The sequence below is a fragment of the Centroberyx gerrardi genome, chromosome 15 (assembly GCF_048128805.1).
Source record: "Centroberyx gerrardi isolate f3 chromosome 15, fCenGer3.hap1.cur.20231027, whole genome shotgun sequence".
NCBI lineage: Eukaryota > Metazoa > Chordata > Actinopteri > Beryciformes > Berycidae > Centroberyx > Centroberyx gerrardi.
Genome location: NC_136011.1, coordinates 24,192,395 through 24,207,283, shown reverse-complemented (window position 1 = coordinate 24,207,283; position 14,889 = coordinate 24,192,395). Strand labels below are relative to the sequence as shown.

The 14,889-nt window shown below is 41.1% G+C and overlaps 1 protein-coding gene across 2 annotated transcripts in view; it reads right to left on the bottom strand.

The window, feature by feature from the left end:
• cdh11 (cadherin 11, type 2, OB-cadherin (osteoblast)) overlaps window positions 1–14,889 on the bottom strand; it is a 104,339-nt gene that overhangs the window by 56,738 nt on the left and 32,712 nt on the right. For both annotated transcript variants that reach the window (XM_071911717.2, XM_071911716.2), the window contains exon 2: window positions 1,561–1,626. The gene's annotated coding sequence lies outside the window, so the exon portion shown is untranslated. The remainder of the gene's footprint in view (window positions 1–1,560; window positions 1,627–14,889) is intronic.

Below are 14,889 nucleotides of genomic sequence, written 5' to 3'. Positions count from 1 at the left end.
GGGCTCCGGGTTTGGATGTCAAAAGGTTAAACAGCCAATCACCGCACAGCACAGCTAAATCCTTCAAACCAAGAATCATAATAAGTTATCACGCAAGTCAATCGATGTCAATGAGTAGAAATTTCACAGACAAAAGCATCGTGGAGCTGAAGTCTACACTAAGGTTCGACTGATATGAGTTTTTGAAGGCCAATGCGGATACTGTTTTTGGATTGAAACCTCTCACAGCTGATACTTAACCAACATTCAGTATCTTTACATTTTGACCCTTTTCATGCCCAGGAAAAATCCCCAAAAATTACAAGCAGTCGGCGTTTCCCCTAGGAATTGTGTTCTTAGTGGAAAAGCCTCTGAAACACTAAAACTGAGACTAAAAAATGACTAAAGATGAGACACTAAAACTCATGAAAGCGTTTATAGCTGCTCTACTAAACACCCGGTGTCTGGTAGGTTTTTTGGAATAAGCAGAAGAAGAACTGGGTAGTATGAGCAGCGATAGCCAAGAAAAGAGCGCCATACAGAAACTCCATCAACAGAAAATCCAAGGAAAAAGACGTCACAGTGCTGGAGACGCTGTTTGATTGACAGCTGATCTATCTAAAACAAGCCTCTCATGGATTACCACTTTAATGAAAATCTTCAAGGATTCTTTTGAGCCTACTTGAACACATCTGTCTGTGTATTTATCTGCTTGTCTGTCATTTCCCACAGCATCACGGGCCACAGTTGAAGGTTCAAACAGAAACCTGGATTCTTTTGGACTTAATCATTTATTTATTTTTTTACTGCGTTGCCTGCCTGACCTACTGTCTGCAAGCCTGTTTGTCTGTCTTTTTTTTCCTCACAGTGTCCCGGCCTTCACTTGAAGGATTAGAATGTGCTGCTCTGAAATCGGCTCGTCGGCCTGCCAGCCACTGATAAGCACACTCCGGATCGATTAGATCTGCCTTTAATCTATTCAACTTTTCCAGGCGAATAGAAAAATGCTTAGTATGGGAGATGTGAGGTGCGCGATACGGTGACTTTGGGAACACGTGCCCAGAGGACAAATGCATTGTGAGCCGCATTTTCAGGCACAGGATCGCATTAAATCGGCATTTTTTACAAGTCCTCTTTAACAAGCTGCTGTAGGCAAATATGGGCTAAACAATGTTGAATAATTTTCTATTTCCCGTGAAAGACAGAGTGAGTGAGAGAGAGACAGAGAGAGAGAGAGAGAGAGTCAAAAGTAGGAAAATGCTGTTAGAGGGAAAGAAGGTGGGAAGAAACAAAACAACAAAGAATAAAATAAAATGATGAAAGAGAGAGAAGGAACAGAGAAGGAACGGATGAGAGAAAGAGGAGGTACAGCATTCAGAAAACACAAAATGCCTTCCTCCATCTCTCTCTCTCTCTCTCTCTCTCTCTCTCTCTCTCTCTCTCTCTCTCTCTCTCTCTGTGAAGAGAGGGAGCCGGTTTAACAGAATGCTAAGCAGGCTAGCGGGGCACGATGTGTCACCGCCAATTCACGGGCCTTTTGATTCCACACACACACCACAGGGAAAAAATGGCAGAACGCACCTTTAGCTCATTACTGGTGTCAGATACGATGAGGGCTTCCTCTTCCACACGGTGACGCAGATGTTCCTGAGAGAGAGAGAGAGAGAGAGAGAGAGAGACATTTAAAAACCGACGTTTATTGATCCACTACAAATTTGGATGCATACAGGCAAAGGGTTCAAAGACGTAATTACAACGTAATTATGGATTCTGATGATATTATACATCTAATTATGGATGTATAGTATGTCCCATTATGTTGTGTATGTAATTATGTATCGCAGAGAGTGAGAGGAGAGATGCGTGACTTGTATATGTGCTGAATACTTAAACCAAAGAAACTTATATGAACTGAAGAAAGAAGAAGAAGAAGAAGAAGAAAGAAAGAGAGGGAAGACACGTAACTTGTTTATGTGCTGAATACTTAAACCAAAGAAACCAATTTGGACTGAAGAAGAAGAAGAAGAAAAAGAAGAAGAAGAAGGAGAAGAAGAAGAGAAGAAGAGAAGAAGAAAGAAAGAGAGGGAAGACACGTAACTTGTTTATGTACTGAATACTTAAACCAAAGAAACCAATTTGGACTGAAGAAGAAGAAGAAGAAAAAGAAGAAGAAGAAGGAGAAGAAGAAAGAAAGAAAGAGAGGGAAGACACATGACTTGTTTATGTGCTGAATAATTATACCAAAGAAACCTATTTGAACTGAAGAAAGAAAGAAAGAAAGAAAGAAAGAAAGAAAGAAAGAAATAGCAAAATGAGGAGTCTGACGAAGGTGGAAAATAATCTTTTTGGAACCGTTCATAACTCAAAACACATCAAAGTAAGTCTGTTATGTAAATGTAAACATTACCAACTGCACAAGCAAACCTCTTACAACCTCCAAAAACACCTAAAGCCGTCAGATACTCTCAATCCTTCTTCCTTAAGCTCTGATAATGAGTTTCAGAGTTAAACAAGCGCAGTGTTGTTTTCAGTAAGAGAATCACTGAATAAAATATTTCATTCATGCCTTGCCACTACAGTCAGAAAACCACTGAGCTACTCCCTGGTCTGTGGATTTGGTTGACGCTTGTGTGACTTCTACCGTATTGCCTGGTGTACGAGCGCACACTGGATTTCCCTTACGCAGGGTCTCATGTCTAAACAGTGTATACGGTAATTCTCCTAACACTGACAAATGCACCAACGAACACAGACAGCCCGGTTCTTGCTGACTTGACTTGAATGCGACTTGCAGTGTGAGCAGAGGTTCAGTGCCTTGCTCAAAGACACTTCAGTAGGACAATAGAAGTTGTTGAGGGGATCTTCTGGTCATGGGACTGTCTCTCAACCCACTAAGCCAACCTGCCGCCACAAAACACACACCGACGGATATTTTACAGGCTTAATTTACTAGCTACTATTATATAACGGCCACTTCCCCACTGCCATGATGCATGGCGTAAAAACAGTTAATGCCTGTACCGTAAAGTAAATGACTGTATTCCGCAGTATTAAAGTGTCAAGTGTCTGGAGCAGCACATGCATGGCAGGAGTGACGAAAGCAAGCGAGCGAATAGGAAGTGTTCTTTCAAAGTCAGGGTCACACTGCAAAAAAATCTTCATCTTAACAAGTCATTTAGTCGATTATTGAGTCCTAAAATAGGAATTTTCTTAAAATAAGTGAAAAGAATCTGCCAGTTTCACTTGTTTCCAATGCAAATCAAGTGTAATTTTAAAGTGAAGCTGCATTGGAAACAAGTGGAGTTATCTCTCCTCACTGGCAGAATTTTCCTCTTGGTTTCAGTAAAGTAAGATTTGAAGGCTGAATATGAGGCCAAATGACTCGCTAAGATGGACGTGTTTTTGCAGTGCAGGACCCAAAGGTGGGTCGATGGAGGATTAAAACGGGTCCCCAAATGACCGTGGAGGAATTTGTAACTTGAGCTACTTGCTGTGTTATGTCGCCAATGCATTCCCATATCACCTGAAGTGTTATCTGGGCCGGGGAAATGAACGGGGGAAACGCTCTCTCCCCCCCGTCAGTAAGTACCGCTGAGAAGCCCTTGAGCAAGGTACTTAACCCCAGACTGTCCCAGTGGAGCGGCTCAGGGCCAGTGGCAGTGGAGTGTGTTGTACTGGGCAGCTCCCCGGTGTGTGTGTGTGTGTGCGTGTGTGTGTGTGTGTGTGTGTGAAGCAGGGCTATGCTGAAAATGAAAATGTGTGATCAGCAAACATCCACTGGATGAATAAAAGGTGAAAAAGAGGGACGCACTTTTTTTTAAGATCATTTCCTCCCCTCCTTGCATCTAGTCATTTTGTGGGTGTGACGATACATTAGCGAAGAGATGAACATAAATATTATGAGGGAGAGATTTTTTTTTTTTATAATATAATGGCAAAATATCAAAGGCCCAGAACTCTGCCTTTATCTTCTGCTGTGCCACATTTCTTTTATCCACATCTTTATAAATGTGCAGTGAAAGATCACACAGCTCAGCAGGACCCGGAGTCTGCAATAATTAACCTTCCCTCCATGTTTCTTCATAGGAACGAAAGATTAGCTGAACTGGCTTCAGCTGAACAGACTTTTATAAAGGAATTTAATGCATGTCTCTGTCTATGTTTTTCAGACCAAGGACCAGAATTGAATTGAATGGAATTAAGGTTTTGTCTTGTTTTTTGTGTTATCCTTAAATGATTTGTTACCACCCTAAAAAGATAGCATTCATTTGCAGAAACTGGATTCATCACACAAATTTTACTGTGAATATGATGTCTATTTAAGTCTTGTCTAGACAATCTAATGACTCCCGGTACTTTCAGTAGGCACGTGTGGTATTTTTTATTGTAAATTTGGTTTGCAGATAGTGCTTAAAATAATAGCACATGACAAATCAGCACATTTTGTACTATGCAAATATCACTTGATGAGGCCAGACATGGAGTCAACAGATTGCGTCAATGCAAATTGAGTTGCCCAAACTGTTGACAATGAAGTATTCTTTCTAACAGCGTAATAATTTCTAGTAGTTGATTGTTATTCATCAAGAAGGATGCAGAGCGACATGTTTCCCTCGGATTTTCCCTAAAATCTTGAATTAATTACCTTGTTTGTATTACAAGAGAATGATAGCAGGAGTGCAATCACATTTACATCATCATCAACATCGTCATGGTCTTAAGCGTAATTGCCACAAACACCGCCATCATCACCAGCGCATAATAACGAGTCATTGTTATTCAGTGTTGGTGAAATCCCCCCCAGTATAATACCAATCATTATCACGCTATCATTATTATCATGTTGCAGCTAAGTCTGCCTGCTTTGTATGCAGAGAAGATTGGACTCCTTTCAACTTGTTAGAAAAAAAAAAAAAAAAAAAAAGATTTTATCGCAGTATCTGTTGCAACACGTGCTGACGCAGCACATGGCGCGGACAAAAGACGCGTGTCGTCCCCCAAACTACACCCACAGATGTTTTGAAAATGAGGCGTCCTTTTCTGAGAGTGCGCACTAATCATTATTGTGTGATATAAGTAATATCACTGTGGAATTACACCAATCACTATTGTGCTATCTTTATTATCACGCCGCCGCTAAATCTGCCTGCTTTGTATGCGGAGCGGATTGAGCTCATTCCAACCAGAAAATGACAGCTCGTTATGTGAGGGAAAATGGATTTCACCATGTTGTGGTATTGCTAGAGACCTAGAGACAATATTGTCAATACTATAAAGCACTGTCTGAATTGGTTCTTGTGTGAAATGTGCAATGCATGAATAAAGGCCTATTGATTGCCAGTCTGCTGCCAGCTGCTCTGTTGCGTACATGTTTCACAGCATGCACACAGGCTTCCAGAGAGTGATAATATTTTGTATTGATCTATTGTAGGTTGGAGGGCCTAAGAAGCTAATGTTTTGTTCCATTGCTAAATGATCAATGTTCACTCCTAATTTATAGCCAATGTCTCAAACATAATCTACTAAGTTTGGACACACATTTTTCTGTATTTTTACTATTTGTCATATTTTAGAATGATAGTAATGACTTCTTATGCAGAATTATGCAGTGACCAAAAAATGTTAAAAAAAAACCCCCATCAAAACTATATTTTATATTCTTTAAAGTAGCCGCCTCTTGCATTCATGGAAAGGCAAAGGCTTTGGAAAGAAATTCATACACAGGCATCAACTTCACTGTCTATATTTGTCTAAAAAACTAATTTCAAACATTTAAGCATAAACCTTTAGATCAAAATGGCTTTAAGATAATGAAAAACATAGTACATTCAATCAGGTGTGTCCAAACTTTTGACTGGTAGTGTATACTGTATATATGTACATATGTGTACTGTAGAGAATCATCGCAATCAAGAGAAAAACTTTATAATAAAGTTATAATGTCAAGGTTTATTCCCAAACGAACAGCACAGGGTTTGCTCGCACTCCTAAGAAAGACTTTGGTTGAAACGCCGGGTGTGTGCATGTTTTGCCTCTATAATAAACATGAGCTAACTTGAACAGTAATATTTGCCTTCAGCGTGTGCTTCCCTATTGGGACTGTTCATTGCCTCAAACACCCATGTTACGCCTCATCCGCAGCGCTGCATGTCACACACGTTAGAGACTCTCATATTTTACAGCAAGCACACAAAGGCGGTGAATATACGTGAACAGCAAAAACATCAGCGATTAGTTCTCAGCTTTCATTTCAAAACGCTGTGTTTCTGTTGTATCGCAATGCAGTGTGTTGTAATGTGTTCTATTCTATTTAGGTATGAAATGATATGGGCCATAGCTGCCAACAACAAGGTCATTTCAGGATGCAAAATAGCATTGTCCCACAGCCCAGCAACCCATTACTGCAGAGAATGAGACGAATTTTGCCTGTTGTTTGGCCCTTTTTTGGACCGGCTTGCAAGAAGTGTGTAGGCATGCAGACATATGCACGCACGCACACACACACACACACACACATGCGAATAGAGAGTTTGAAATCTAGCCATGAGCGTGGAGTCTGTCATTAGCTAAAAGGCCTGAAGCTGGAGTGAGACCAGAATAATTATTCTGATTATAGTCCTCCAGCTCAACTCTATCCAGACACATTACACTCTCTCGGATTAAAATCTGGTGGTTCATCTACTTTCTAAATCTAGTCTCTAAGATTTATTCAATGATAGCACAAGCTCAAAATCTCAACATGGCCTGAACTATCATAGGATACTAGCACTTTGGAAAAATAATGTCAGAGAATAGGCTAATTTTATACTGTCCTACAACAGTTTAAAGGACATGACTAGGGTTTAGATTTAATATGAACAAAAATTATACATGCTTTTATATGGTATATCCCCTCTGTCCTCTCCTCTGTGCCAGCGATATTTTGTCGGGGCGGGAGATGAACTTTGAAGTCATTTTTCTCCGTTTGACTACTCACGCAGTTCCTGCTCTTTGGCTTCATATGGCAGCATAACAGATAACCTTTACAGGGAAAACTTGGCAACATCCAAAGGGCCCTGAACCGGTCCGTGACCCAGAGTTTAAGAACCGTTTTAGCCTCAGCAAACCTTCCTGGACAATAACACATGCTCGCTGGTCACTGGGAGGCACTCGGCATTCAGCGCTGCCTCTCGGACCAGCTCAGACCATAAATAACTTTCCTCACCGGTGCCACCCCGACCGAAAAAAGTTGAATATGCAAAATCTGATCCAATCTGACACTTGAAAAGGATCGATTTCATGTCAATCAAGCGTTTGTCAGGCTTTGAGAAACCTTTGAGAACTGATGCAGGCTGAATGCAGCTTTCTGGATCACCAGCTGGTAAAAAATCACGTTCATGAATCATATGTTTGATAGCAAGCAGATTAAAAAACACCAAAATACGTATTCATGATATCACATCTCACTGGATATGTGTGTGTGTGTGTGTTTATGCGAGAAAGTGATTATATGCATGAATGTGAGGGTGAATATGAGCTTGTGAGCATGTGTTCATGGGTTTGATGCTCTCAGTATGACTGCAGTGAAATGATGCAGGCAGAATGTGATAGCGGCTTTGAGGATCAGCACTGTGGGCGCAGCTGGTAGCCACACACACACACACACACACACACACACACACTGGCTGGTAGGGGCTGGTGGATGCCAGCTGCGTCAGTGTTATCCATGCGCTAGTACGTGCGTGGGCACACACACACACACACGCTTTTGCTTGTATGAATACACACAAGCTGCTGATGCATTGTCATGTCCTGAAAAACACACACACACACACACACACACACACACTGTTCGGCTGCTAAAATTCCCATGCACGATACCCACACACACACACACACATTGGCAAGCATCACAGAAAAAAAGTAACAATGGGTCAGGAACTGAAAAGGCCCGTCTAAATTTGCTACCAGTCTGTGAAAATAAGCACCAAATACAGACTGTGTGACTGCTCTTTATCTTGTAGTCCACACTCTTACAGTTAATCAACACCTCTCTAAACTTATTTTGGGTGTACGTTTCCTTTATATATTCCCCCTTGAGCTGAGCATCCTCTCCTCCCCCTCCTCCTCCTCCTCCTCCTCCTCCTCTCACCTCCTTTCTGACTCACTGCTGAGTCTAAAATAAAATGCTACATAGGAGATACAGGTGCAAGTGGCCGGCAGTTCATTTACAGGGGATTGGTTGGTAGGTAAACTATTTTTTACCCAAGAGCTCAGACGTCCTGCTCCCACAATAGCGCTGCACCTACAACACTCGCTCTAGACAGCCATGTTGTTCCACTTCCCCATCTGAAAATACGCCTGATTCAGACGTTCTGAAATAGCACGATGCGGTTAGATATGCCTGAAGAGATAACAGCCAATAGCGGGGGTTTTCCATCTCCGGGTGCTAGCAATGACTTCCTGTCTACCCTCGACAACTTCAGCTCTATCAGTTGCCTCCTTTGAAATTTTGTGTTTAAATTGCCTTACCTCATAGCTCCTCCAACATTGTTTTCAATGTGACAACCATGCCATCTAGTCTTCAATTGTGCACACAGGTTTCCAGTCTGTCTTAAGGAATATAACGCGCACACACACCTGAAAATTTTCTGTTTTTCCGTTTCCACCCAATGGATTTTCACCCAATTTTCCCTTTTTCCCCCGATGTGCAATCAAAGCCAAGTCAGCCTGGATAGTTGGTGGCTCCACTTACTTTTGTCAACAAACCCAAGTCACCATAACGCAAAATATCTGCGGCTCACGTTTTACTGCAATGGAAGTCCAACGCACACACATGAACACACGTGTTGTACAACTGTATTGAACTACACCGGAGCCACGAGGAAAGCACAACTCAATACTATTAATAAATCTGCTGAATGTGTGAACAGCAGGCGTGGGTGTAAGGTCAAAGGCAAACATGATGATGCCGTATGCCTTTTAATGGAGGGTTTGATCTGAACAATCTTGGCAAGATGGAGAACCCCCTGTAGTTAGAACAGGGTTGTTGTTGGGTTTTTTTTTACCACTTCCCTTCCTTCACAGTGATTGAATGATTCGATTCGGGTCTTTCAACACATCTGATGAAACAATTCTCATTGAAAAACAACGCTTTTTATAACAAACCATTAGGTATGATGAGTGTTCTACATACAAGGCTCTGCTCAGTTTTAGTGTGGCACTGCACTTCAAAAAACTTCCATCTTAACAAGTCGTTTAGTCTCATCTTCAACATTTTTCTGAAAACGAGAGACAAATTCTTCCAAAGATGTGAGATAATTCCACTTGTTTCCAATGCAGCTTCACTTGTTTCAGGAATTTTCTAGAAATGACTGTGTCAGTATCTTGAAACAAGTCAGAAAAAGGCAGATCACTGCACTGGGATCAAGAAAATGACACTCGATTCTACAAAATACTTGAAACAAGTTGATTTGCATTGGAAACAAATGAAATGATCTAACCCCACTGGCAGATTTTTTCCAATTGTTTTAAGAAAATTACAATTTTAGACTAGATGACTTGTTAAAATGGAGATTTTTTGCAGTGTGTACCCATTTGCCTACTGAGGATTACAAAATTGCAATTGTACTGACATTGCAAGTGGAGTTTGTGGCATGGAAAGTCCACTGAGCCAGCAGGATGCCCGCCTGATCTGATTTTACTGTCTAGACTTTTTAATTACATCTTAGGACCATGGGACCTGGGGAATACTTTCAAGGCAACGTGGATGGGCAATTTGACCAGAAACTGTGACCACAAGTCTGTTTTTTTTCTCCGTAATACTTCAGCTCATTATGTTCTCCGCATTGATTTTGTCCTAACTCCCATCCCTGCTGAAGGCAATATTGCTCATCTACAAAAAGCTGCCCACGTTTTGAAATCAGTGAGACCATTTAAAACTGGAAGACCTCACCCTCGACGCTCCCAAGGCCGCCGGCTTCTTTATTGCTTTGAGGTGAGATGCTTTTATTAGCCCCCCGGGGTTTTTATCTCCCCTGCACAAACTACTAATTTGCATCTTTCCTTTCTGTGTTTCTTAGCATCCTATTTTATCACTGTGTTTTTTCCTCTACGCTTCTATATTTGTCTGTGTTTATCACTGCGCAAATAAAATAAACTAAAAAAACTCAACTTCTTTATTTTATGATTCAAAGAACAAAGGGTTGTGAGGCGGGGATTGCTATGCTTTCCAGGTAGAACACATGGTAACCTGATTTTGAGCTGGGGACACGGATGAGAGGGGAAAAACACACCAAACTTGTGGAACGGCCAATTTCCATTGGCTGAGAATGTTCCTGATGGATCACAGGTTTTCTTTCGCATTGCTATTCCCCACATGAGCATTAAAAGTGTTTTTTTCTTCTTCTGATGCATAAAGGCAGATGTGTGCCCGTATCCAACAAGCAGCCTGGCTTGTATCTGCTGTACTAACTCAAAAAGGAAAACTACAGTGAAAAAACTTTAGAATAACCGCACTGCAAAGCCACAAGTCACATCGACAGAAATCTAGTGTATAAACAACAAGAGTAGAGTGTGAGAAGGGCTGATAGATAGATAGAGAGAGAGAGAGAGAGAGAGAGAGCTTCTTAGACACACACACACACACACACACACACTTTTAAACAACATACATACGCATATACTGTACACCTATTCATACCAATGCAAATGCAGGAAAACACAAACAACTGTCAAGATCACATGAAACCTTTCTTGCTCATATTTTCTTTTCATTTTCAAACATGCATATCAAACACACACACAAACAAACAAACACACACACACACACACACACACACACACACACACACAAAGAGTCCTGACATACTTCAAAAACTGTGACGGAGAAGAACAAACTGAATTAGTAAGCAACCACAAACAAGGGAAAGTATCTCATACACACACACACACACACACACACACAGTTGCAAACCAAACAAACTGCCGTGTGCACTCATCAAAAGCAGACGCATAAAAACTATATACAGGCATATATATGGGCAAAAGCAGCTAAAATACACACACACATGATGCTGAAAACTCACACACTAACTTTAACTCATGTACACATAAAGACTGCGACACACACACACACACACACACACACACACACACACACACAGTGAGCGCTCACACAAAGAGATAATGATATGGTGTGATGAATTCAGCGTGTCACAGACAATGTGACGGAGGGAAGAGAAATATTACAGTTGACATGTTGACTTAGAGAGACAGAGAGAAACGAGCAACACTCATTTAACTGACAGAATGGGGGGGGCGGTAATGGGATGAGAGGAGGCGAGTGAGGGCAAGAGAGAGAGAAAGAGAGAGAGAGAGAGAGAGGCGGGGGGAGAGAAGAGATAGATGATGGATAAAAAGAAAGAAAGAGGAAGGAGAGAGAGAGAGAAAGAGACTGAAGGAGAGAAAATAAATAGGCTCTTTACATATTCAGTTCTGCATGGCTGGACTGCTTGTGTGTGTGTGTGTGTGTGTGTGTGTGTGTGCGCGACAGTTATCACTTGCCTCACTTGTCGATGATTTTCATTTAGATAGTTTGTTATGGTATGATACGCTCTCTTACTCATATAGCAGTTCATCCAGGAGTTCACACACACACACACGCACACACACACACACACACACACACACACACACACACACACACAAACTTTTTTTCACAGCCTAATGTTGACACAGGAAGGCTTGGCAGTGTGCTTTTACTCTTTAAGCTCCATTAAGAAGGGAAGTTAGTCAACAAATCAACCGACCATACATCCTACTTCAAAATAAAAGCCTCCTGCTGACATTACAATCATAGAAGTAAACCCTACTGATGCCACATCAAATATAAATGATGAATGTATTAATTTCCAAACAACTCTGTGTCCATTTTCTTAACCAAGGACTTAAGTTACCTATTTATCCTTTTAAAAAATATGATAAATTGTTTTCATTTTCAGCAAATATTTCTTCAACTATTTGTAAGCATCCACCATACTGAAGTGTCCTTGAGCAACACACTGAATCCCTAGCAGGTGCTGTTCTGCAGCTGATCCTGCGCTTTCTCCTCCCTGGAGGAGGGGCAACTTCCCTAGAGGGATCAATACAGTATTACATTATCTCTCCCCCATGCCAGTGGACCTTTTTTGGACAGAAAAGTGCAGCCAGTGTACAACAAATGCAATACAGTTGAAGCTAAATGCAAATGCTTCTATATGAGCGAGATCTAGATTATCACTTACTTATCACAGCAGCAATATGTTACTTTACCGAACCACCTAAATACAATTTACCTACGTTTTTAGGCTGACATTAATCTTTATTATGTAAATCCACAGTATATATCATGTAAGTGCTATCAAACTGATATCAGTAATTTGAGGATATGGCCTTTTAAGTAGAAAAGCTGTAATTCATGTGTTTTATTCCAGAAAGTACAGTACCAGTCAACAGTTTGGACACACCTGATTGAATGTACTATGACGCTTATGCTTAAATGCTTGAAATTAGTTTTTTTTAGACAGATAGTTTTGATTTGTTTAACACTTTTTTGGTCACTGCATAATTCCATTTGTGATATTTGATAGTTTTGCTGTCTTTACTAGTATTCTAAATTGTGAAAAAATAGTAAAAATGCATGTATCCAAACTGTTTAACTCATTTTTGTTTATATCGGTTCTTGTTTCCTTTATGATGATCACTGCCTGTGGATCCTGGGCTTGCCCACCTTTTTATTTAGCACCACATCACATGTGTCCATGTAAATACAGGCCAAGAGTGTCCTGCCCACAAATGAAAGAGTCCAGTCACAGTGCTGGGTGCCTACACACTCACTGTGCCTCCTCAGAGGAAACCACTGCCAGTCCCATGAATCACTACATTCAAATGGCCTCATGGTAAAAGAGCAGAAATGATTGAAAACCAAAATGAGAGATTCATGGCGCTGGATGAGGGATGATAAATGTATTAGCACCACATGACATTTCCATCACCACCTCATCGATCACCTTGGGGACATTTTATATGGTGGACCATGTGTGTGTGAGTGTGTGTGTGTGTGTGTGTAGGTGTGTGTGTGTGTGTGCGTCAGATGCAGAATCAGGCAGATGAAACCAGCTCCAGCTTTGGCATTCTTTAGCTGCCCCCCTACACACAGACACACACATACACACGCACACACACACGCACACACACACACACACACACACACACACACAAATGCAAAAACAGACACAAGCACACAACAGAAAGACAGGAACATTTGAGACACTGACACGTACAGTCGCACGAACACACACACTCTCACTAGCTCCCTCACTCACATTCACACACACATACTCACACACACACACACACACACACACACACACACACACACACACGGACAGGGTGAGCCACCTCTTGTTTGCAGGCTGCAGAGTAATAACTGTTTCAATGGAAAGGGCCACAGCGATAGAAAGAACTATTTTCTTTCTTTGCTTCGCTCTCCCTGGCTCTCCACTCTTGCTGTCTCTCTCTTGCTCTCTCTCTCTCTCTTTCTCTCTCTCTCCCTCTCTCTTTCTTTCTGTCTGTCTCTTGGTATTCAGAGCTACTCTCTTGCAGCTCAGAGTCTCTTATCTAAATCTCCATTCAGAAAGAGAAAGAGACAGAGAGCTGGGGAGAGAGAGAGTCAGAGATAGATAATACAGGTCACTCTCCAATGACAACTCTAAAAGGCATCAGGGGAGAGGAGAGGAGAAAGAGGTAAGAGAGAGGAGAGAGAGAGGAGAGGAGAGGAGGGGAGAGGAAAGAGAGAGACAGGAGAGAGAGGACAGAGGAGAGAGAGAGAGATAGAGAGGAGAGTTGCTGCAAAACAGTGTAAGGATTTCTGTTCTAAATTGGTAACATGAAAAAACACGGATACCTAATAAGTAGCTTGATATCAAAGTTACTGTACATGTGGTGATTTTCTGGGCTTACAGCGTCTTAATGGTGTATTTTAAGATCCACTGGAAGCCTGTGGCAATGATAAATCAGCAGAAAATATCCACCATATGTCTCAGTAATGGGAAGCAACGCTGAGCAACAGTGGGATATTAACTCTTATCAATGCAAGAAGGAATTAATACCCATGTTGTATGTCAAAAAAACAATGATGCTGTTATTTTAAGAGTTCTACCTCTTTTTTGCTGTAATCAGAAAGTGTTGTTTATGTAGTGTACTTCCATCTTAAGGCCGTGACAGCATACAACATTTTAAGGCAATAAAGATGTGTAATTTTACCATCAAATATGACCAAACGTATATTTTCACGACACTTTTGTATTTGCAGTGTTATCCATTATGATCCTACATATTCTGATCCCTGCAGAAGGAAATGCTATCCCTTCCCTCAAAACATCAGCCAACCATCAGCCATAACCTTAAATCAAGGAGAATCAGCTTATCAAACTGCCTCAAACTGATGAACATGAGCTAAACTAAAAACTCAACAAAGAGTTTTGAGGCAGGAATTTCCAGTTAGAACAGATTGGTAACCTGATTTTGAGTTGGGGAGATGGATGGCTTTCTTTCACATTGCTGTTCCCCACATGCCATGAAGACAGTATTTTTTTTTCTATATTTTAAATATTTGTATTTTGTTTTGTAAACACCCAGAAATACTAATATTTAGTAGCATATAGAGGGCCATGGAAACGTAGAGGTTAAAGAAGTGGGCTTGTGACTGGAGGGTTGCCAGTTTGAATCCCAGGCCAGTTGGAAAAATGGGTGAGTAAGAAATGTTCTCCCCTCCCTTGAAGCAGTGCAGTATATATACAGTATATATATATGAGGTTGTAATCATATTGGTGGTCATCATAGGACTGACAAATGTGAAACATGACTGTAAAGACATGAATTGCCTTCCTA